The sequence below is a fragment of the Miscanthus floridulus genome, chromosome 7, assembly GCF_019320115.1.
Source record: "Miscanthus floridulus cultivar M001 chromosome 7, ASM1932011v1, whole genome shotgun sequence".
Taxonomy (NCBI): Eukaryota; Viridiplantae; Streptophyta; class Magnoliopsida; order Poales; family Poaceae; genus Miscanthus; species Miscanthus floridulus.
In genome coordinates this window covers 72049306-72075421 of record NC_089586.1, presented here as the reverse complement: position 1 = coordinate 72075421, position 26116 = coordinate 72049306, and the positions used below count along the sequence as shown (strand labels likewise).

The 26116-nt window shown below is 41.1% G+C and overlaps 1 long non-coding RNA gene and 1 pseudogene across 1 annotated transcript; one reads left to right on the top strand and one right to left on the bottom strand.

The window, feature by feature from the left end:
• The first annotated feature begins 891 nt into the window (after window positions 1-891).
• Window positions 892-983, top strand: LOC136468187 (small nucleolar RNA R71; annotated as a pseudogene).
• Window positions 984-19298: 18315 nt separating this feature from the next.
• LOC136463416 (uncharacterized) lies at window positions 19299-20678 on the bottom strand. Its single transcript, XR_010761005.1, has 3 exons — window positions 20542-20678; window positions 20234-20465; window positions 19299-19522 (listed from the first exon to the last, which is right to left on the bottom strand). It is a non-coding gene; the product is annotated as an uncharacterized lncRNA (long non-coding RNA).
• Between the last annotated feature and the right edge of the window lie 5438 nt (window positions 20679-26116).

Sequence of the window (26116 nt, the reverse complement as noted above, 5' to 3'; positions counted from 1 at the left end):
TGTTGACACTTGCTTCAAAGTCAAAGATAGCTTCTTGAATATGTTACGTCCAATGGCGATGAGGATGATAGGTCTTCTAGATCGCTCTTCTTCTTAGGCAAGGAATAATGTATCCATCTTCCCATCGATGGCTTCGTATAGTAGTAAGCTGCATTGTGAATATCGACAAGATTTGTAGTTTCTAGATCTTCCAGTTGCCCTAGAATCTTACCGTTGTCGGTTGGAGGAGCAACAGCCGCCAACTAAGCTATTTGTGATTCTATCATTTTATTAAAGCTATGCTGGTTCTTAATGGTAGAGGAGAAGCTATCCATTCTATTGTTTATGTTTTCTAAGATCTTATCATTGGAATCTAGTTTTCTATATAAACCCTCCATAATTTTAGCTTGGCCAAAAATTAATTCTCTCAAAGGTGGTTGATTATTGAAATTATTATTACCTTGATAGTTACCTTGGTAGTTCAGCCTCTATTGCTGATTTCATCCTTGATTCTATTAAGGACAAAAATTGTTGTTGTTGATGAAGTTCACATCCTCATGGCTTTTAGGGTAGTTATTCCCTGAATGCCTAGTGTTTCCACGCTCTTCACATATCATGTGGGAATCATGAATGTGCATGACTTCTTGCTTCTCATGAGCTTGGTCCTCAAACTTCTTCATAAGTAGGTCCATCTTGGCAGACATGTCTACCTCCTTGAGTTGACGCATACCTCCACCTCACTTGCGGGTCTAAATGCGTTCTTCATTCTAGTCATCTTCTCCGCGAGAGCTGTTGCAGCTAGAATTGTGAGTGATAGGAATGCACCTCCAGCAGCAACATCCATTGTCTCATGGTACTGTTGGTCAACCCATGGTAGAAAGTCTGCATGAGTAGCCAATTCTTCATCATGTAATGAGGACATTCTGATACATAGTCTTGGAAGCGTTCCCATGCCTCAAGGACAAATTCATCATATTGCTGCTAAAAGCTTGAAATTTTCCCACACAGAGCATTGGTCTTGCATGTGGAAAAGAACTTTGCTAGTAAGGCAATGGAGCAGTTATCCCATGTAGTGTTTCTATTTTTGTTGGCATAGAACCATTACTTCGCCTTCCCCAAGAGTGAGAATGGAAAGAGACAAAGTAGTATGGCATCTTTGGTCACTCCTTTGATGGTGAAAGTGCTATAGATCTTTAGAAAGTGTTGGAGATCAACAATCACATCTTCATGTGCCTTCCCACAAAACTGGCTTGCTTGCACCATTTTAATAAGAGCTGGCTTGAGGTCAAATCCATTGCCTCCAACATTGACTGTTGGTCCAGTACGGATGTTGGCCATAGTTGAAGCAGAGAATTCACGGAGAGTCTGGTTAGCTATAGCTTCAAATTTTGGTGTTAAGCTTTGCCTTATCTGGTTGTCTTCTAACTCTAAAGCTAAAACTTTCTTAAGTTTAGCCTTAGTTCTCTTAAGTAATTCTTCTGAATCATCAACATAGTTTGTCGAAAGGTCAAAACTGGTCATACATTACCCTGTATAAGATACACAAGTAGACAGAACAAGGGTAAGCCTGTTTGAGCAGAGGTCAATGGTTTATCTCGATCACATCAATAAGTACAAGTTTATCAATATTTCCTTCTTGCCTAGCTACCTTCCCCGGTAACGGCGCCAAAAATACTTGTTGGTATTTATTAACATGTTACTTGTTTTAAGTAGTTACCCTATGTTGTTGACATTTCTTAGCATCACTTTTACTAAGTTGTCATCCCTAGCTATGGTGCCAAAAATGTTTGTTGGTACTACCTAGTGCCACTTCTAAAATGACACTAAGTACTTTAATGTTGCATGTGACTAAAAAGAATATATATAAATAAAAAGAATATGCAAACGCATAGATAATATACCATTGTAGCACTTTACCCGGTAGTATTTCAGGTATCGTTATTTATATTTTTACCACAATGAAGGACGGGTAGTTGGAATATATTGATAACTTATATGTATGATGGAGAAATAAACCATAACCAAACTTCTACTCATAACAGGGGTAAATCAAGAGATAAGTGTATATGATAAGTAATGATAAATCATAATTAATTACTTAGAGAACTCCTTTGTATGGCATTAGCATGGCTAAGTAGAATATTAGAGGAATAATTCCTAAGTCATTCTTAATTATAAGTCAAAGCATACGTTGATTAGTGTAATTACACTTAATAATCATGGTTAAGATCAACTTCATATCTATACATATGGGAGTGTCACATCCGCGATCTAGCACATGACCCGAAATATTGGGTGCATCCATAGGTAAACAACATATATGCACCACGCTTACCCAATATCAACCACTCACCCATGGTACCTTAGAGTGAGCACTATATGAACTTATGCTTGAACATGATGATAATCTAACTATAGTAAGCATATAATCAAAGTAGACTATGAACATTATAACTAGGAACATCAATGATATTATGAACAATGTCATAACAATTATAGCAAACATATAAAAGTAATGAGATACAAAGAGAAAGGGGTACAAAAGCTATACTAAGCCACGCTCTTGACACGACCAGGAATCCAAGTGAAGCTTGCTTGCCACCCTCTAGACCTAGCCTAGCTAGCCATGCCCTAGAATATGGAGCTTTGAGAATGATTAGGGTTTCTATCTTCTCAAATGACGTATTCCCCATAGGGTGGCAGGGGCTGGTATATTTAGGCCGGAGCACCAATCCTGAGCCCTCAGATTAAACTGACTTGAATAAATAGCATAGATACAATCCTTAAGGCGATGGAGAACCTACATAGCGAGGCAAAGGCTGATAGGTGGGGCCCCAGACCAACCGGTCTGAGAGTGGGACCGGTTGGCCCCACCTGGCGGCCTCTCGCCCTCTACTTCGGTGTGGTGTCCTTTGGAGTCCTCTAAAACCTTTTGGTGTTGTTTATCCTATGGATAATCACGATTAAGTCTGACATCTAGGTCCACCTTAATAGTTTTCTAGATAAACCCTGCAAAAAATACAGATTCACCAAAACTCATGGAATTTATTAGTTTAAACCCCTAAACCTTTGTTGGTGATTATATTCATACCCTTATACATGTTACATTGACAGTTTATAATGTTTGTTAACTACCATCAATGACCCTCGGATCAAACCGACTTGAATAAACGACATAGATGAGATCTTTAAGGCAGTGGAATCGACATAGCGAGGTGGAGGCGAACAGGTGGCCACATAGGCCGACCGAACTGCCTAGAAGCCTCTCTTAGTCTTCTTTGGTGTTGTGTCCTCTAGAACCTTCTAGAGTTGTTTACGCCACGGTTAAGCGCGATTAAGTCTGTCGATGGGGTCCATCTTGACAGTTTTCTGGATAAACCCAGGTCAAAACACAGATTCACCAAAACTTGTAGAATTTATTAGTTTAAACCCTAGACCTATGTTTGGTGATGGAATTAGGTACATATGCAGGTTATATCAATGGTTTATGAATGATGTTAACGACCGTCAACAACAGCAACATATTCTCCTTTTGAGCAGCCAATTTCCATGTCATATGGACCACATCCCGTATATTTTCATCCTTATTCATCTTAGGGCTAGTTTGTGGCTATTGATGACAAAGAAGTGAGGAAATCATCTATTGATATTCTAGGTGTCAAATCTGAACAAAAGAAGGCGAGTGCCCAAAATCAAGAAAGATTTACCACTATCCAAAATAGAAATAAAATGGATATGCTCAATTGGTTTACCAAAGTGGCAAGAAAAGAAGTTACAGAAACTTAGTGCGGAGAAGCTAAAATAAAAGGCCTTGGCGTGGGTTCCTAAAGCAAGTATTCAATCTCAGAAGGATGATTCTCAAGCAAGTGGTGCAACAAAGACAAAGGAGAGAAGGAGATTCAAGAAACAATTGCTAAGTTAGAGGTTTGCACCAAATCATCAAAATCATTGCTCATGGCATCATCCATACTCTCTGCCTATGTCTATGTGGAATTCATCTGCTGGTATGCATGGTTATCCCTCAACTCCTTATTTTGATTCTTGGTATGGATCTTTATGTTATGGAGGGTTATTAAATTATTTTCCTTACCGATGATCAAAAGCTGAAATATTTATTTCGGTTATGCATACTTTTGTGGATGAATTCCTATGGCCGATATTTTGATATTGCCCTTAGTGTAAAATATAGCCGATGAATGTTTGCAACCATCGTGCTATTAGAAGAGCCCCCATGGAACTCACTTTGATGGCTTTTAGGCCCGAGGGGCATGATATATGCATTTTGTTTTACATCATGAATGTGACAATATGATTAATCATCTCACAAATAAGGCCAAGGTGTTGGCATGATCATTATTTCTCACAATAGTGCTATTTGCGACATCAAGCCAATTAAAATTATATTTGCACCAACATTTGAGCCGAATGTGAAGTTTTCTTATTCAACTTGGCCATATTGCAATCCATGGGGTATGACATGTTGAAGCCTTTGGTGATTCTTTACTAGTGGCACAACAAGTAGTCGATGAGTTTCAATGCCTAGAAGGATCACTTGATGCTCATCTTGATATGTGCCTTCATATAATTGCTTTTTTTTTTGCCAAATTTCGAATTCAACATATTTTAAGGTATGAGAGGTCAACATGTTAGTTTAATAAGCATTTGGCTTTGACGTCGGTGGACGAAATTTTTCACATAAAAAAAGACCGATGTAAGAAAACTTTGTTGTTTTGTGTGTAGTGGCTTGTCGGGTCAGCTTGCCGAGGAATTACCAAATTGGCCCAACTTGATTTTTAGGAATCACACAGCCGATTTGGATGATTGGAGAACTCCCATATTGCGGTATTCACATATCCAAACACCAAAGTTGATAAATGTTCAACGGAGTGTAGAGTTTGTTTTGCACCATGAGTTATACCGAAAAATCGCTGAAGACGTGTTGCTGAGGTCTTTAGGATTTGATCAAGCAAAGCTTGTTATGGGAGAAGTCTATGGACTTTGATCAAGCTCATCAAGAAGAAGATTGGGGACAATACAATGAGGTGGCCTAAAATTTTGTTTGAAGCTTTATGGGCATATTGCATATTTTGGAATGGTGCTAGGTGTATAAAACCATGCCGCCAAGTGGATGAGGAGCAATAGGCAAGAGGTCACCAAGTTGAGATGGTCTTTATAGAGTGATCAAAATGATATTTGGCAATTCTTATCTACTAGAGACATTCCAAGATGACAGTCTCCCAAGAGCAATTAACGGGAGGTGCTTGCAAAGGTACTTTTCTTGAGTTTGGCAAGAAGCCTAGAGTGCTCTCCAAACAATGACCGATACTTGTATCGCTCTTAGAACAAATATGGCCGATGTATACATTGACCTTAGATACTAGATAGCCGATGAGTTGGGTATCGCTGCTATTTAGTACTTTGATTATGCATATATGAGAAGATGATGGAAAAGCTGAGGATATTACTCTAGATAAGTTCGAGACAACAAATAGAAAGCATTACTAAATTTTTCTACACAATACTGTAGTAAAAGGATTATTTTGGCTTTGAAGATGCTTTTTAGTAAGCAAGCTTCACTAAAAAGCAGGGGGCATATGTTGACACCCAAAATTATCCAGAGTGCATAATGGACTTCATCATCATGTTTCTATCATCAAGACGGCCAGAGAACATACCTAGATCATCGCATTTGGCGCTTGGGTGAAGAAAATGACTTTACTAGAGCTAGAGTCAGCTTAGCCGACTCCCTAAGACCAACTTCCTCAAATGCAAGAATGGACTTCACATTGCATTCCTCTCATCAAGATGATCAAAAACATATATGGATCGCCTTGTTTGGAGTCCTGATGAATTAATTATGAATTTTGGAAGCTTTTCACCTAAAATTTCAAGCAGCCCATCGGCTTAGCCGAGTTCCTTGGTCGGCTAAGCCGACTCCCCTTGTTTTCAGCCTAGACACAGTGCCCCGGACCCATGGAAGTCGGCTAAGCCAACCTGGGAGTCGGCTAAGCTGACTTTTCTACTGTTTCCGAGCCTGTTTGACCCAAGTCGATTTTGGACCTATTTTGAACATGAAAAACATAGAGATTATGTTTGGGATCTATTTCCTATTGGGATAAGACCACCACCCTCTATACATACGAAAGGATCATGGCTGATTGAGTTTCCAACTATCCAATCATCGAACAAACCTATCTACTCCAACCCTTTTACCTTCTCCAACCTCCATGCTATTTATCCCTTGATCCACGACTAAAGATGGCATCCTAGGCTTGCCGGCTGTCCTAGGGCAACCCGATGATGTCCTTGCCCTGATGGGGTCTCTCTCGAGCAAGAGCTTCGATGGTTTCTTTGCTAGTTTGCCTAAAAACTAGCCGGTTCTTTGTCACGCAAGCATGTTGGTGTCGACACGGAATTTTGTCCCGTGCCGAGGGCACACGAGCAAGCTAGAAGGGTCCGCTCGATGGAGCTAGAGATCCGCCTAGCTTCAGCACAGGGGTGGTCGATCCTGCACACTCCTCCTGAGACATGCTAGTCAATTTGACCCTGTAATTGACAAGGAGAGAAAGTTTATCAGTAATTAAGGGTAGAACATGCCAATGATGTTGCCAGACAGTCCCAAATATGTGGTTCTGAGAGCTGATATGAAAGGAGATCAACTAAATAGTCGATTTCAGCATATTCATAAGAATAAATCAATTAAGACTCATGGAGTTATGCAAGAAGAATCAATTATCATTTTGGATGAATATCATTGTCTAGACAAATATTGGTCACTGGCAAAAGGATATCAACAGTAATTAGTTCATGCTAAGCCAATGAATGCAAGTAACCGAACCCCTTTTTATGAAAGAAACAGTTCATCATCATTCAACCATTTAATAGAGATAAATCTAATGAACATATTAGATCTCATCTATCGCTACAACCAGTGGGGCATGAGGCAGAATCATGTAGGCTATAGAAACAACAATAGACTCGACGACCCTAACTTATTACTAATATCAGTGGGGCATAAGATAGAATCATGCAGGTTGTAATACGATAATAAGATCATGGGGCTAACACATCTTTCAACCTATCGCTACTTCAACAATGTCATGATGCGAACTGTTTGTGAAAGCGCTCGATATTGGCTAAAACAGCCGATTCAGGCATAGCGCACAGTTAAGGTAATGTCCTCTTAGGAATAGATCTACCAAATAACGTTCCCCACTCCACGGTGCTAATAGTGGGGTGTGAGGCAGAATCACACAAGCCCTGATAACGGGCCATGAAACAGTTTTCGCTAGCCAATAGATCTACTCAGGATCAAACATACCTTAACTGCACACTATGCATGATCAAGATTGATGTAAAACAGCCAATAAAACATAACTCATTATTTAAAACATAGATTAGATCAGTTTAGATTAACAAACGATAGGTCAAAAAAGATATAAGGCCGATCTAGATCAATCCCAATCGGGCGAAGTGATATTGCTGTAATTAAATAAATAATGGAAGCAACAAGTAATATCGGTAACTTAATGAATCTATCCGAAGGAACGCCACCCGTAGATAGAGCCGATAACTTGACCTTAATCTAGTTCGAGTGGAGTGGAGGTCGACGGATCAATGCAGCCATACTTGAACTAGACAAGAGTCGATAACTAACTTATCTAGAGTCGCAGTGGAGGTCAACCGGATCAATGCAGCCATATGAACAGAGGTATAAGCCATGACGGTACTTACAGACAAGCAGTGAAGGTTGATCGGATCAATGCAGCCATATTTGCTGAAGAACTCATCGAGATCTAGTCTACTCCTACTCCTAAGGGGTGGCCGGAGCAAAAAAAGTTAATAACTGGTATTTGATTGATTGTGTCTTTTACAATAGCTGGGCTTTGATATTTATACCTAGGACCTGCGCATGACTCCTATCTAAGCACGACTCATCACAATCTTTGACTCTAGAGAAAACATTCCTAATTTAAGATAACCTGGACTCTAATCTTTCCTTTTTGTAGAGTCCAACATGCTTTATCCCGACGCCGATCGTAGTCTTTGTCGTTATCTGCTGGCACTTCCTAAAGAAAGCTCATTTCAGTGTTGCATTTGAATTAACTGATTCCGATCTGCATGCAATTGATTCCTTGATGACATGATCTTGGGAGCTTTTGAGTCCCTACGACTCTTCTTCCAAATTTTGGTGTAAACACATGCCCCCCAATTTTGGAATAAAAGTAATTTTATTTCAAAATTATCACATCTGTATCCCCGATAGGTCCGCAGTCATAGGTAGAGAATCTTGATCTGGGGTCTACTATTTGTCATCATCTATGTTAGCTCATTAGCCCATGGTTCAAAACTTTTCATAAGAGTATCATTGCTTCACGGGCATTTGGATTCATCTTTCTAGACCGGCTATAAAATGTCTATCCGACCCTAGCGAGAGCAACTCAACAATCTAGCTATGTTTCTCTTCTATCTCCCCCCTCAAGTGCTTCTGACTCTACCGAACCCTCCATGGTCTATCCTTTTGCTATGAAGATCTCGAGCGGTTAGAAGAATTCTTGTGCATAGGGTGATTGTGTCGCTCATTCTAGCGCCTCATTGAGCAAGAAGACCAGCTATTACGGTTAGAAGAATTCTTGTGATATCACCTGAGTCTTCTCTCCATACTCGCAAAGCTGTTCTAGTGTTTATGAGGGCTAAAATGTGTGGACACCTTCCCCTTGTTTGCTCCTCCAAACGCTCACCGAAAAAGCCACATACTTCTTTCCCATAGTTCCTCAATTTACTGAGAAATCGGCTGAGCATATGTTAGGCAGGCGACCTTTCCTCTTCTCTGGCACAATTTTATCAATAGGCCAATGTTGATTCGGTTCACGATGACCTTCGGCCTTGTGGGGACCCGAACTCCCTTCAATCCAAAGAAGCCTTGATGGGTTGATCTCTGGTCAATGTAAATTCTTCGTACCTATCCCATGATATTTTGTAATTTGGGAAAGCAATAAGTTCAAATCTGTTATCTCTTCGTTATTCATCCCCTGAATTCCCGGAGTGTCGATCCGCTTCTGTATGCAAGACAAAAGATTAAACATGCAAATGCAAACCTAGACATAAAAAGGAACTAGATGCTAATTAAAATTGTAAGAAATTAAATCTAATTACATAACATGGGAAGGGGAACTTGGGTCCATAGTATTCACTAACCCACTTGGCAATTACCTTGTCCATAATGACGCACCTCATGAAATGCACCCATACTTTGCCAAGTCATCAAATTCCCCAAAGTCTATCGGACTTCTCACTTCCCTTTCGGGATCCAAAACTTCTTGTTTCTCTTCATGTTGAAAATGATCTCCTTTGGTACCCAAATGCATTTGGCACCCAATGTTGACTTGCTTGTTCACCTTGATGGCCATCACCTTATTATTTTTCTTCTTCTTCAAGAGATTAGATGTGGAGGCCTTTTTGTCCACTTTGTTGGTGTAGGTGTTGGAGAGCTTGCTTGTTTCCTTTTTGTTTTTCTCTTTCTTCTTAGCTCCCCTCCTATTCTTCACCTTGCACTCATAGGACTTGTGGCCTTCCTTATGGCACACGTAGCAAACCATGGTTTGTCTTTCATCAAGCTTCTTTACTCGCTTAACGGTGTTATCTTTATGATATTGGACTTACTTCATTTTGCCTTTTACTTGAGTCAAGTCCTTGGTAAGGCAAGCCACTTCTTGCTTGAGTTCCTCATTCTCCATTGCGATCTCTTGTGTGCACGTATCTACAACTTTCTCAATACAAACTTGGTTGCATAAGGGTGAGTCTAAACATAAATCATTGAAAGAAGTAGAAGCATCCTTTTTAGGCATGTCAAAGATAGAACTTTTCTTTTTAGGTGCCTTGGTGAGGGTTGTACCGACGGCTTCAAGATTAGCAACTTTATTAGTTAGCTCATCACAATATTTGCATATGGTTTCCATTTTAGCAAGCAAACTTTTATAAGCATCTTGTGAGCTAGCAACTTTTCTTTTAATTTTTCATTTTTCTTTACAAGTTGCTCATCATTGATTGTGCATACATTTGTTGTTGCACTAGCCTCAAGTTGCTCAATTTTAGTAGATAGTTCAATATTGAGATTGACAAATGTCTCATGTTGTTCAAGCAAGGTTTTATATGCTTCTTGTGAACTATCTAGCTTTTCTTGCAACAGTTTTAGCTTCTTTTGTTGGCTAGTGCAAGCCTTAGCATATTTAAGATTTTCTTGCACAAGTTCATTAAGAGAAGGCATTTCATCATCACTATCACTCTCACTAGAAGATGAGCTTTCGTTACCTCATGTCATAAGGCACACATGAGAAGAGCTTGATAATGAGTGCTTGTGGCCTTGCCTCTTATGATGGTCTTCTTCTTCACTTGAAAAATCATCCCATGACCTTATTGATGTGAGGGCTTTGTCCTTGCACACCTTCTTTATCTTAGGTGTGGACTTGTTTGGACAAACTTCCACAAAGTACCACAACTCGCCGCATCCATAGCATCCTTTCTTTCTTTGCTCATTTCTTTGATTGGTGAAGATGAAATCTTAAATTTAGATGGGCACACCCTAGATATTGAGGCTTTGGATCATCTTCTCCACCTTGTTAATAAGTTTGATTGATTCTTCATCAAGGTCAGAGGTGGAGGATGAAGATTGGTCATCATCACTTGAATCTTCATCTTCTTCATCTTCACTTGAGGAGCTTGAGCTTGAGCTTGTCTCAACTTGCTTGCCTTTCATCTTCTTTTTCTCACTACATGCGAGAGCTTTGCCTTTGCTTGATGATGAGGCTTCTTCTTGACCCATCTTCCATGACATTTCAAATGCTACTATCTTGCCAATAACTATGACCGAAGTCATGGTGCTCAAGTCCTCCATGTTGTGAAGGATGGTAATGATTCTTACATATTTCTTTTGTGGTAGCATGAAGATGATCTTCCTCACGATTTCCGCATCATCTAGCTTTGTTAATCCTATTGAATTGAGCTCATTGATAATTAGATTCAAACGAGAATACATATCACGAACAAGCTCATCATCATTCATTTTAAAAGAATCATAATTTTGTTTAGCTATACAATGTTTTTGCTCATAGACATTAGTTGTGCCATCATAGAGCTCTTGGAGTTTTAACCAAATTTCATGTGCCGTATTTAAAGTGAACACTTGGTTAAACGCATCCATGCTTAAAGATTCAAACAAGCAATTTTTAGCTCTAGCATTGAAATGAATTTATTTTTCTCCACTCTTTGTGGTTTATTAGGATTCTTAATGGGTTTCATCCCATCATGAGTGACTCTCCAAACATCCCGTCGATGACTCTGTTATTTTTACCGAGGTATCGAGAAGCACGCAAACTTCTCCTAGTCCTTGTTGGAGCCCCTCTTATGAGGACATGACACACATGCATATGATCATGTTTGGCACATGGTATGAAGGGGTAGGAGGCCAGCAAGGGTGTCCAAGTCAAGAAGGAGGCCCGAGGCTAATTCGGTTCGAGTCTCCGAGGTGGAGGCCCAAAACAACTCAAGTTTGAGTTTGCCTCGGCCTCCAGGATCAGTCTGCCTTAAACTGGTCACTCAGGATGCATCCGGACTCCATTTTCGATGATCCACATATGGTTGGAAAGCTAATTTGATAAGGAATCCAATCCAAGTGGTCTTACGTCAAAAGACCTTCAGAATCAATGGGAATCATTAAAACAAGTCAGCGTCCAGAATCTGTCAGGATGCTGCGACACCGTCTTTTGGTCCGTTGGACCATGTATCGTGTTTGGGCCCATTAGGGGGCACATCCAGGGTAGGCGATGATCCTAAGACCTTTATAATCATACGCCACTGCCGTCATTAGGTTTTAGGTTTTGCTTAGATTAATCTATCAAGAACAGTTTCACCGTTCATCGGTTTGTGAGACCCCAACTTCATGAGATTAATCATTTATCTGCAATTTGGTTGCTTTCTTTCTTATTCTTGCTTGTGTTCTTCATTGCGCAGGTAGGTATTAGCCTTCTTGGCGAGGTCCACTAGATTTGTGTCTCAGTTGATATCCAGAGGAGTTGTGGTGCTAAGATTGCAGGGTTCGATCTTTCGATCTGAAGCCGAATTGGTGTGTCATTCTCCGCCACAACGATAGTTATCACTACCTGACGAAAGATCAGGATCCTTGTTTCCATTAAGTGGTATCAAAGCTAAAGTGTACCATCAGGTTCACATTTATCCCCTAGTTTTGAGTGTTTCGCATTTGTCCCATAGTCCAGTGCCATGTTTTTTCCTGTCCTAAAACCTTACGTGCCATATCCTTTGCATATTTCGGTTTCAGAGTCCATCGTGTGGAGTTTGTGTCCTAGTTGAGGTGTTATTGCTAGTTAGGTTGTGTTAGAGTCCAGTTCGTGTGTTTTCCCCCATCATTTCCATCAAATCCTTGCTGCCGTGACCAATTTTGCGCACATTGTTTCCGTTTTGTCCTCTAATTCGAAGCCAATTCTTAAAACATGTCTAGTTTTCACATACGAACTCAAATTTCGATGTTCCATATATCAAAATCGATCAGAAAAAAATTTCAAATCCATCGATCTCTGGCTTTGCTAGGGTCGGAAAATTTTAATTTGGTCAAAAATTGGTCACAAGATCCTCTTTTCGTGGTCACAAGCTTTTTGTAGTTTTTGAGCACGTCTTCTGAAATTTCCACAAGCCACACCTTTCACTTGTTTAGGCTCATTTTCTGTGGTTACTTCTTGTGTGCTCCTAAGTGAATAAAAAATATCAAAAAAAAATAAAATAAAAAGAAAAAGTTAAAATTTCCCCAAAAAACAATGACAGCAAAAAAAAAAAATAGAAAACAGAGAGAGACAAAAGAGAAACAATATCTAGAGGAGCACATAGAGAAGGCCAAAGTGAGCTATGTTAGTGTGTGCTGTCTAGTTCCTTGTTTTTGTTGCTCTTGCTATCCACCATACTTGTTTTTCATACCCCTGTCACCTTGCTATCCACCATACTTGTTTGTTACACACCTGGTACTTGCAACATTTTAGACCAGCAACGAGAACAAGTACTTTGGACTATAATTCAACATTACTTTCTGCTATTGACTTGTGTGCCAGATATACATATTATTCTTTATGTGCCTTCCAATCTCCACAAACTCTTTAGATCAGTACAGAAAAAGGGCCTTGCAATCTCGGTACCACTGCCTCATAGGTATCACGAACTAGCCGCCGGTTGTACCGCCCACTACTTGCGTTGGTAAGAACTTTGTAAGAGCTTGGTAAGACGCTTTCACTTGCTGTGAAAAATGAGACCACAACAACCACATAGTCATTTGATAGAGAAAATACTCTTGTATTGTCTGTTGCTGTCTTCTAACAATGACAGGTTGTTCGTATCCACTGACTTATGATGGTATAGGTGCTGATGAGTACATGGAGTGTGAAGTTGACATAGATAATATATTTGCTACTCGCTTTATGTGTCTAAGGAGGAAGGTAAAAAATACAGCTAGTATTTTGTGACATTCTGCTTTATTTTGGTGGGAGTCTTTAGATCCTTCTGATAAACCTCAAACTTGGAATGATATGAAACTCCTTATGCGAGAAACCTTTGTTAATCCACCTCCTGTTTTAACTTCATATGCTGTGGTACACCATTTAGAGGAAGAATCTATTGTTATTCCTCTTGCTATGACTAACCTTCTGTAGGATAATGTCCATAAGCGAGAGGATGACATGGAAGAAAATGAGGAGCTCACAACCTCATATGCAAATTCAGAACCATCACTTCACAATGCACCTATTACTCCTGCTAAGAACACATATAATGCTCATGGTGCTACACTCATGAAAGGTGAGAAATGTTTTAATGTACTAAAATTTTCCACAAACCATGCTATCATAGAGCAATTGTTAGTAGAACCCTCTCTTGATTTATCTCTCTCCCATGATAATCTGCTTGAAGTTCCTTGTGATAAAGATGAATTGGTTGATGATGCTTCAGTTTTACATGTTTTGAAACTAGCCACTTGTGCTGAAAATAAACATTTTATTCATATTGCTAATAAAACTGATGAATTCAAACTGTTGTCTTCTTTACATGCTTTGGGTTACATTGAATTTGATGTTTTGTGTAACCTAGATTGTTTAGAGGAGAGACTATTTAAATATGTTGATTTGCCTTGGTTTTCTAAACACACATATCATGTTATTGACAAATATAACAAGGGACAATATATGATACATCGAGTATATATTCGTAGTAATATGAATTTTCCTTTTGTTGTACAAGGTTATGATCGTTTAGAGGGCAGCCATAATAATACAAATATTTTCTCATGTTCCTCAAAGAAACAAGTTCACTTCCAAGAAGGGGAGCATTGTTGATGGCTACCTATGTCTGCTAGACCATCTATTCCTATATTGTTTTTGGTTAGTTCTAATCTTTTACAGGATAGTGTTGACATACATCGTGTGCATTTGGATCATGGAGTTTACATGCTTGCTAAAATTTCTTGGAAACATGGTCACGTTCCTTCTCACACTTATTTCAGTTCCCTTTGTCTTCGCAACCCCGTTCTCCTTTATGTTGTGTAGGATCAGTTTCAAGCACAATCGACGTCGAGGATGGCTTTTCATCAAGGGGAGGATGATGAGGACATGACATCCATGCATATGACCATGTTTGGCACATGATATGGAGGGGTAGGAGGCCAGCAAGGGTGTCCAAGTCAAGAAGGAGGCCCGAGGCTAATTCGGTTCGAGTCCCCATGGTGGAGGCCAAAAGCAACTCAAGTTCGAGTCTACCTCGGCCTCCAGGACCAGTCTGCCTTAAACTGGTCACCCAAGACGCATCCGTACTCCGTTTTCGACGATCCACATATGGTTGGTAAGCTAATTTGATAAGGAAGTCAATCCAAGTGGTCTCATATTAAAAGACCTTCAGAATCAACGGGAATCATCAAAACAAGTCAGTATCCAGAATCTGCCAGGTTGCTGCGACACTATCTTTTGGTCCGTTAGACCGTGTATCGTGTTTGGGCCCATTAGAGGACACGTCTAGGGTAGGCGATGACCCTAAGACCTTTATAATCATACGACGCCGCCGTCATTAGGTTTGGGATTTTGCTTAGATTAATCTATCAAGAACAGTTTTGCCGTTCATCGGTTTGTGAGACCCCAACTTCGTGAGATTAATCATTCATCTGCAATTTGGTTGCTTTCTTTCTTGTTCTTGCTTGTGTTCTTCATTGCGCTAGCAGGAATTAGCCTTCTTGGCGAGGTTAACTAGATCCATGTCTCGATTGATAACCAGAGGAGTTGTGGTGCTAAGATTGTAGGGTTCGATCTTTTGATCTGAATCCAGATCGGTGTGTCATTCTCCGCCACAACGATAGTTATCACTACCTAACGGAAGATCGGGATCCCCGTTTCCATTACCCTCGCAAAGAGCCAAGCTCCCGATAGGGTAACTTCGTGGATAGCTCCAGGCCTTCCCCATGCGCAAACGAATCTTTGGTTAAGCCACTCGTGGCAAAGCCTCTCCCAGACTGCTCCCCGCCGTCTTCACTATCAAGGGTCTGATCAAAATACCGTGGGCCTTATTTCCTTCTGTTTATGGTGGCGGCCACACCACAAATGCGGTTGGTGTGGTCTCGCAAGACGACAAGTCCCTCCGATGTACAACCATTGATGCGCGCAAGCACCGAGACATAAGAGGTATTCTAACCTCACTAAACACTAGGCATAAATCTAGAGCAAGCGCATAAGCGGTGGTCTAATTAACCTAAGCCCTTCACAAAGCACCTACGCTAATCACCTAATGAATCACTAAGCACTATGCAAGTGGAAATCACTAAAACAGTGTATCAACACCTTGGTATGTTTCCTCACTTCTCCACAGCTCAAATTACCGGTTGGAGGGTCTATTTATAAGCCCCATGGAGAAAGTAGCCGTTAGGAACAAAACCCAGCTTTCTGCTACTGATCGGACACTACTGTCGTCCTAACCGAACGCGTCCGGTCGTCCTGACCGTTGAGCACACGTGTAGAGATCGGACGCACTGCCGAGTCCAGTCATCATCGACCGGACGTGTCCGGTCGCAATTCCACCGCTCTAGAACCTCTGGACATGATCGGACGCTGCACTTTGTGTGTCTGGTCATCCAGTGCCGCTACGTCCGGTCACGCTGAAAATATTACCATGACGAAGAACAGTGTCATCGGTGTGTCCGGTCACTGCTTTGCTCAGCGTCGGGTTATAGCTACTGACGCCTGCTGTTGCCAAGCAACTGATCGGATGCGTTCGGTCCTCATAAGGCCGCGTCCGATCACCTCTGCCGAGCTCATTTCTTCACGATCTCGCATCCGGCTTGGTTCCCATCTTCATGCTTAGACTTCGCTTGATATCTTAGGTCTTCTCTTATGCTTTTGGGGTCTTGCTTATGGTGTTAATCGTGGGATCATCATGTCGCCTTCGTCCAAGTCACATCTCGCACCCTATTGAACTACAAAATAATTACTTACAAATTCATTGGTCCAATTTGTCAAACACCAAAATTCAAAGTAAATGGGCCTAGGGTCTATTTTTCTTACACAACTTTACTTCTCCCTCCATTTTCTCCCAAATCCATGTAGCAACATGAAAATATCAAAAAAGCAAAGTTGTTCATCTTGATCTGCTCTCCATCTTTGCTTTAAACACCACTTCCTAATTCTAATCGGTTAGAGAAATCCAAGGCCAAGAACATCAGTACATTGAAACTGATCCACAAAGCTTCAGTTAAGGTTTTGGAAAATAGTTAGATTAGCCATCTTAGGTGAATTAATTAGTGATGAACCATGAATCAAACATATCAACCAAATGCTCAACAACTAAGCTTAAACATCATATCAATCAATGAAGCAAAGTTTGGACAAATTTTATTTATGAAAATTGATTTATTAATTCCCCCAAAATTAAACTTAACCCTAATTTCCATGACAGCCAAAAATGCAAGGGAGGGAAAAACAACATTAAATTAAATCTTTAGAGTCCAATTGCAACATGTTTAGCTTAGAAACATTACTACATTTTAATCCCACATTATCGAGCTCACTCCGAACAACAAAGTTTATATTAACTAAATTTTATTTGTTTAAACAAATTCACATATATAAAATCACAAAGAACTTTAAACATTATTGTTATTAACATTTCATGCGACATATGAAACACTATATATGCAACATAGCCATGCTATAATTGAAACATGAAGTGCATACATGACATGATACTTGGTGATTATGCTTGATGATGCTCATGATCAAGTTTTAATTGCTTTTAACATCTGGGATGTTACATTTTTCCATCAGCATATTCAGGTACACCTGAGAATAGGATTTTGAAACAACCAAACATTCTTGGTCATTCAAAGTTCAAATGAACAGCTCAAGCTCATTGGCAATAATTTCAGTATGTATAGGGTTGATGATAAGAGAAGGAATTCTCATCATCAACAGGATAGATCAAACTACTACATGGAACATCTTAGGAAATAAGAATAAATTAATCTATCACCTAATGGAGGTGATCAAGTATCTGCTTATTGTTTTCGTTCAAAAAAAGTATCTATTTATTGTGTACCAAGCATATTTTAGATGGGAGCTCATATTGCCCAAACAAAAAGTATCTCAAGAGAACTTTGTGAGTAGTTAATTATTTCCCCTTATGATGAGTAGTAGGGCAATGGATTCATGTTCAAACTTCACATGACACTTTTCAGCAAAGACAAATAAATCAATTTATCATCCAAAGGAGAGTTATCTTGGCATATTGTGTACAATAAAACTCTATAAGAACCAAAATTACAAAAGAAGAAAAATTGTTCCAGTTAAATTTACTTTTAATTTGCATCCCGCTTTCTACATCTAACTTAATTAAGATTCTGTAAGTTTTTTTTTTAAAAAATTGTACTACAGTTTGATCAGTATGCAAAATGTATACCTCCCAGCTATAAGACCGATCATTAACATGTTCGTTGCAGAAAATGTTGAAGAAGTAGCACCAAACATATATCCGTTGATTTTTGAATCAATGATAAAACACCAAACTTGATCAGATATATTGTTTTTACTTTTATTTTTGAAAGGGACACTTGACCCGGTCTTGTTTGGAAACCATTGTAGGAATCAGGGATCGATCCCTGGCGGGCCAACTCCCACCCTTGGGGGCTTAACCGTCTGTTCTATGAGCAGTTCTTTTGTATATTGTTTTTACTCGCTAACAGGAGTATCATTATATATAGAATTCAGCAATCTCTAGGTCTGTTAGCTATGGACACTGAACAACTGCAAGCCTTCATAGAAGCACTGACTAAAGCTAAAATGGGAAGGGAAAACAAAAGCAGTACACATGCTCATAGGACAAAGATGAAAAGTAGTGATCTTCATCAGTTCTAAGTGCTGTTCAGCTGAGTACCTGGTGATGACATGACCGCCGTAGCCTCACGGGTATTTGCTATAGTCTGCAAAAGATGATTCATCTGAAAACCCTGTAAGGCTGTAAGAATTTGTATCCCTCACTGTTAGATAGTTGGATACAGATAAATCCTGAAAATATTAATAGCAAGTAAACAATGTACTGCACTATCAACAAATAATGGCACATAGCATTTCTCAGTACGTAAGGATAGATCAATATTAAAAATATGAGATTACCGGCAAGTACTGAAATGAACATGGTGACATGATGAAGCTAAGTTGCAGTAAGTTTGGCATATAATTCATGTACCTTAATATGAGACATTGTACCGGTATTGTCATGTAAATCAGTTTAGACATGGTGATAGGATTATGGACCTATGCTTGGAAATCTACTTTTCAATGTAATCCTCGTGAACACCTAAGTATTTTTATTTTTTCTTTTTTTCTTTGATGTTTCATTCGCTTGGTTGATCCGCCAATTTATTAGGACCATATGCAGTTGGGACTCTATCACAACCTTGACACACAAAAATACTAAAACTCATTGCACGAACTTGAGAAGTGAAAGGGCCTAACCATATGAAGGAGTATATAGAAAACTCAGCATGAACATTAGCAATTCGTTGGGCCATTGGGTCCTGAAAAAAATCGGTTAGCAATGTTTGGTATGAACTCAAAATAAATATGCACAAACCAACGGTAACACCATGTTTGAACCTTGAGACCGAAGGCATTGAAATCAGGGTCCCTGCATACAACCATGAAGAGATGGTGCCGTAACTACTCACATGAAATCGTTCTGACACTCCGCAAATGGAGTTTTCCTTCACTGCAATTCCATTGGCATATAATTGCTTGAACATGACACATATTTGTCGGTTTGAGTGTTCAATCCAGGCTTCATAGAGCCAATCTAGGTGATGGAACCTAGGAATCTGAGGCTAAACCAAACCACAAGTTCATGATAATAAAAAGGCATGCAACCTGAACATAAATTTTCTAGTTCAATGTCACAACTTGATTTACATATGCCAGCATTCCCATCTCTGAGATTTGTTCTGATCTCTCTGCGATTAAACCTGAAAGGAGAAATCAAGCCGTCAGTTCCTTCCATGCAAAATGACACGCGAGAACCTAACCTAAGTCCTCTTCTTTCGTTTATTTTGTGATCGTGCAACACACGCTGCATCCTCCATTAATAATGTGAATTAGTTATTTACACAAAGCAAGCCATAGTAACATGCTGCATAAAAAATGGCAATGATAATGAATTATTGCTAAAAACAGGATGCACAATATGCAAAAAAAAAAAAATTGAGCCCTGATTTTAGGCCACACATTCCATTCTGCAGATCCTAGTGAAGCAAAATATTATTGGACCGAAGTTATTGGCAAATCTCCAAATTAAGATGAATGTTTGGCCTAATAATAAGGCTATAATAGCCTATCAGATAAGAAGGTCACCTTCTTGGAGAGGACCAGAAGGCCTCATTGGGTGAACAGTAGGACCAGGAGCAGGCAAGCAGCAATCCTAAAAGAGACATGTTTCTAGCACCTTGAAAAATCCATTCTAATATTGGTCGCTGAACGAAAAGAATATGGAGACAATAGCATTCCATGGATAAATTTTCTAGAATAAATGTACTAAAATCCACTTCACGTACTCGTATCACCAACGATGCTTACTAATCCTCACATGATTGAGTCATTCCACGCCTAGAATTTCTATTTCATAGTGATTGTACTGATTATTTAATTCCTTGAGTCTTTGGTTGTTCGAGAGCACATACCAAATGGCGAGGGTTCTCGCAGAGGAGGACGCGGCCAACACCGGCACTGGTTCATGTATGCTGTTGTAGGCAGCGCGGTTCGTGGAGATCTCGAGGTCATGGCGGCGGAGTGCTCGTGGACGGAGGTCGCCATGGTCAGAGGAGACATATGCAGGGTATGAAGCGACGATGACAGAAGGTCGTAGGATAGAGACGATGAGCCAACCTTCATAGCGCGTAGGACCAAAAAGTTCTGCAGATCGACCTGAGCGCGTTATATGGAATTGAAGAACAGAGCAGAGGATAGAACGAACGGCGGAGTCACAAACCTAGGCACAAACTGGAGCAAAAAGGCAACCCTACCGGAGCTAGAAGAACCGAGGAGCAAGAGGCACCTAGAGCGGCGGCGCTACGCCAGGCCAAGAAAAAACGGCGCTTCGTTAGCCCAGATCTGCACGAAAGCAAGCGAGCGCTAAGCAGTAGGAGCTGTGGCGGATCCAGGATTTGAACTCAAGATAGGCCGTCTAAAATTATTTATATATAATTTGGTAAAACCATTTCTCAATTCGGTAATAATTGTAAAATTAAACGTAATTCGATATACACTAAATTACATGATAAGTATGAAACCGAAAGACATAAATTTTAATATAAATAGTTCAAACGTTATATTAACAGTCCCAAATATAAACATAAAAGAGAGTATGTAAGAGACTTGTCATACTACTTATCTAACTTTTTAAATTGTTTTCTAAGGGATGTGAATGTTTCGATTATATTATCTTTATTCACTTAAAAATGCCTCTTAACAAATTCTTAATTTTGCTTTTACTAAATCATTGTCGAAAATACCCTATCAACAATTGCCGTTGCCTAGCAATATCAATAGGCGTTATGTTTTTACATAAAATAAAAGAGAAGAGACAAAAGCAGAGATGGAATACCTCGGTAGCAGCAGCGAAGTAGCTAGGGCGGATCCTCAAACTGACCATCTTAATCATGATTAGTGGTGACATCGTGTCCTCGTAGCCTCGCCTGAGCGCGTGTATGGTTTCGTTGATCGGAGACGGCGGTGATCTGAGACCCAGCGGCATTGGATCGATGGACTCCTACCATAAAGTCCCGTCGTGTGGGGTCCTTCCAAGTGACATCGTGTGGCTGTAGGCCAGCCCGTAGCTAGTATAGACCGTGTCACTGGGTGAGGTCATGGGCCTCGAAAGTGAAAAGGCCTCACGCCGCACGGCGCAGCCTCAGTTAGTTATTTTGTAAGTTTTTCTGTTTTACTATAGATAAATATACATGTATGTATACTCTATACATGCTAGACTTGCAGGGTATGCCAGTGCATACCTGACATACCCTGTAGATCCTCCCCTGGCAGGGAGGAACACTAGATGGGTGGCGTCGCTCACCATGGTTGCAAGCTCAGGGTGGGAAGGCGCTCCTTGGCTGGTTCGGCGCGCAACCCTGGCAAGGCTGGCCGTCACCGCTAGGGGAGAGGAAGAAGCGCTGAAGCGGTCCATGTGTGCAGCCTCCATCAAAGAAGGACGCTGCATCCCCAACCATCGTCGCGTCCGCGTCTACCGCCGCATCCGCTAGGAGGGAGGAAGCGCCACAACTAGTTGAGAGGAAGAGGAAGAAGAAGCACGGACGGAGACGGCGAGGCGCCAGTTCAGGTGAGGAAGAAGAGAGTGAGGATTAGCAGGAGGGCGGTGTTTGATGCATTAAGTTTAAGAGCCGTCACATCAAATATTATATAAGATGAAGTATGTGTATTCGAATATTAATTAAAAAAATTATAGAATTCATCGGTAATTCGTGAGACGAATTTATAAAGCCTAATTAATTTATTATTAGCACATGTTTATTGTAGCACCACATTATCAAATCATGGACTAATTAGACTTAATAAATTAATGCATTTAGTTTCGTAATTAGTCTATATTTAATACTCCTTGCATGTGTCCAAACATTCAATGAGATAGCGACTAAAGTTTACGAGGTGGAACCAAACACCCCCTAAATGAAGCGAGACAAAACCGAGGCTCACACACGCATGAGCCCACGTGGCTGCACACGATTGGTGAATAGTAATGAAACAGTAACCATAGAGCTCTCACCGCATAGATTCTAGGAGCTATATGGAGTTTACTATATTTGAGCTAAATTGTAGTATGCCATAACCTTGCCATACAAATGTTCCCTTTTTTCCTTGCTTTACAAAGGAGTTTTGATGATGCAATGATTTTTGGCTGAATAATCATAACCCTGGTTTCCAAACTAGACAATTTTATCATGATCTTGAACATGTAAGCATAGCTTAGAAGAAAAATCACCAAGCCACTGTAACACAACACCAATATAGTTGCTACAAGTAGGGGTAGAGCCTAGTAGAGGCGAAACTAGGCTCCCACCCCTCTTGGTCCGTGCAGTTCCATTGAGCTCAATATGTGTGATGGTTGTTGCTATTGGACTATTGGAGAAGATGAGAAGGCATCAGAGTCTATGGATGTAGTGCTGAAGAGATATTGCTAAATAGGCTATGCCTTATGTGGCCTAGTTGCATTCTCTATGCCCATGTAGTAATTGAAAATGTCCCCCTATTTTGGTGCCACGCTCGGCCACTGCCCGCAAGTACTAATTTTGGTATGAATGAAATCAAAACTATGTCATGTGAGTCATGACTATATAGTAAAGCTATGATAACTTACATGTTCCTGCCATTCATTCTACCACTCACCTCCCCCTCCTGCATTTTTTTCAACAAAAAAATTGTACCCGCCGATGATTACCATGCACGATGTTTCCTTGCAACACGCATGTCGTAACTTATGTGACCCGATATTCTTTCAAACAAGTACGTACACTAGTCCACGAGGCACCAAGTCTCTTTCCATCTTTATTATCATTGCAATAAGGAAACAAGCATGACGACCAAGATTACACCAGGCCACATGGCACGGAAATCTCCTTCCATATTCATCCTCACAACAAGAAGGAAACAACCAATATGTCCAACAAAAAACAAGGAAGCAAGCAAACAAGCAATCATTCGCATTTACGAAGTAGCTAACTATTGTTTTCATATTTTTTTTGTGATGTTGAAAGCTCTAGTTTAGTTTTGGTTAATTGATGAAACCCTAAGTGCTAACCTAGTTTATCAGAGTGATTATGAGATAGGTAGCACTGCTCCAAGTAATGAAGCAATGGTAAAGGTCATGGTGATGGTGATGGCAGGGTGATGATTAAATGCTTGAACTTGGAAAAGAAGAAAGAGAAAAACAAAAGACTCAAGGCAAAGGTATAAATGGTAGGAGCCATTTTGTTTCGGTGATCAAGACACTTAGTGAGTGCGATCACATTTAGGTTCGATAGCCGTACTATTAAGAGGGGTGAAACTCGTATCGAAATGCGGTTATCAAAGTGCCACTAAATGCTCTAATTCATTGCATATGCATTTAGGATCTAGTGGAGTGCTAACACCCTTGAAAATGTTTTGTGAAAATATGCTAACACATGTGCACAAGGTGATACACTTGGTGGTTGGCACATTTGAGCAAGGGTTAGGAACTTCACCGGTGGAGTGTCCGCCCGTAGAGTGCGGACAGTCCGACGGTGCCACCGGTGCCATAAACTCAGGTGAACATGGTCACTGTAAGTGACCAAACGCTGGTCTCTAAAGGACCGGCGCATCCAATCAGTAGCAGCAGAAGAAGCGCAGCGTCGGTCGTCGACCGGACGCTGGCGCTGAAATGACCAAACGCTAGCATTGAAATGACCGGACGCTGGCTGGCTACATCTGGTCACACTGACATGGTCATGCACAGGAGAAATGCCAAGTGACCGGACGCTGGGTGAGTCCGGTCGAGCATGACCGGACGCGTTCGGACGTGAAAAATCGTCTCTGGATGCTTACTGGAAATGATCAAACGCTGAGGTCTAGCGTCCGGTCACTTCGCAGCAGTGCGTCCAGTCTTCACTTGACCATTGAGATCGAGCACTCAGTATTTGAAGAGAGGGGACACGTGGCACGCATCGCGTGACCGGACGCTGAGGTCCAGCGTCCGGTCACCCCGTGTTGTGCCCAGTGAAGGGGTACAATGGCTTTATTTTGTGGGGGCTTCTATTTAAGCCCGATGGCTGACTCAAGCTCAATCTCTTGACCATTTGCATTGACATAGCTATAACACCCTAGGTGTTAGCCTTGCATAACTTGACTTGCATAGCATGAGCATGATCATCAAGCATTCGTATATAAGCATTTACACTTGAAACATATGCAACATTTCTTAGTATTTCATGTTTCCATGTGTATATACATATGATCATGAGTGTATACAGGTAATTGGTTGATATGAGTCACAAAAAACATGTTAGCAACACTTAGGATAACAAAAGGGAACATGGTTCATGAAGGTCACCTTTCATGATCAAGCATTTAAGATTTCATGTGTTACCCTATATAGCCCTATGAGTGACTAATACATGAAATAATTGGGTGATCTTGCAATTAGCTTAAACATGTTTAGAGTATCATTATGAACAACTTTGATATTCATGGTTAGGGTTAAATAGGTCATTAAGCCCTAGTTTGAAGGTGTACCATCATTTGAATGTAACATGTTTGACCAAGTTTGAACTATGTGCTAGAGACCTTGCATGGAGGTGGTCACTAAAGCAAAGTTGTAGTATTTGATATGGGGAACAACTTTTATTTTTGGGTCATTGACTGGTTTAGCTCCTAACATGCTTGATTGGGGCTCACAAAAATCACTAATACACTGATTCCTACACTTAGAAAATTTTTCTAAGTCAAGATGATTAACAGCCTGACGAGCTGACCTTTAGGGTGATTTAACTCGGTTTTGGTTGTGAATTAGAGCATGATTCCTTAAGAACAAATAGAGCTGGTACATAGGTCTACAAAAGTCATTTAGGTCATTTGCACTATGGCGCTATGGTTTAGCGGTTAAATCGCTGTCAAAACTCGCCGTCAAGCGTTGCTGCTTAATTGAATGAGCTGATCGACGCCGGGTTCAGTGGCCGACACCGGCTGGCTTCGTGCGCCACATGGTGGCCAGCGACGGCCGCGCGTCACTGGTGCCCTGCCCAGCGCGGCCAAGGCAGGCCGACACGCACTACTTCACTCCCAGCACCCGCCCACACTGCCCCGCGCTCGCCATTCCATTTCCTCGGCCTTCTTTCTTGGCCCGCAGCAGCAGCCACCTCAGCACCGAGCGTCGCCGTCGCCATTGCCAACGCCAGCTCGCCCTCGCCGCTTCTCCACTAGCACCCCCCATGACTCGCTGCATCCACCCGTGCTCGCTGACCGCACTCGGTAAGCCCTAGCACCGTGCACGAGCTCGCCGGAGTCCCGCCACCGAGTCCGTCGTCATGGCCACGCCATCACCGTCCGCCTTTCCACGCGATAGCTTGTGCGCTAGGTTCGCCTGAGTCCATAGAAGCTCATCCGCGCTTGAGATTGCTTTGCCGTGGTCTCCACCGGCGTAGCGCCGCCGTCCTGCTCCTCCGAGCCACCATGGTCGCCGCCGTCATCGCTAGCGCCGACGAGAGGCCCAACCAAGTAGTGCAATCGATGCGTTAGGTCGTAGGGGTCATGTTGTGGTGATGTCACCACCGGCGAACTCACCGGCGACGAGCTCTGGCCGCACAAGCATCACGCAGCGCCGCTGCTCTGCTCAGTGTCACTGACGTGTGGGGTCCTCTGTCAGGTGGGACCCAGCTGTCAGTGGCAGTGAGAGAGTAGGATAGTTCATTTGATTCAGGATTTCATGCTGTTTTGTAATATTTATATCTCCAGTTGTATAGCTTCATAAATTGTGAAATAAATTTGGTAGTGTTCCTTAGGAAGTATAGTATTTAGGAAAAATATAATCTTGACAC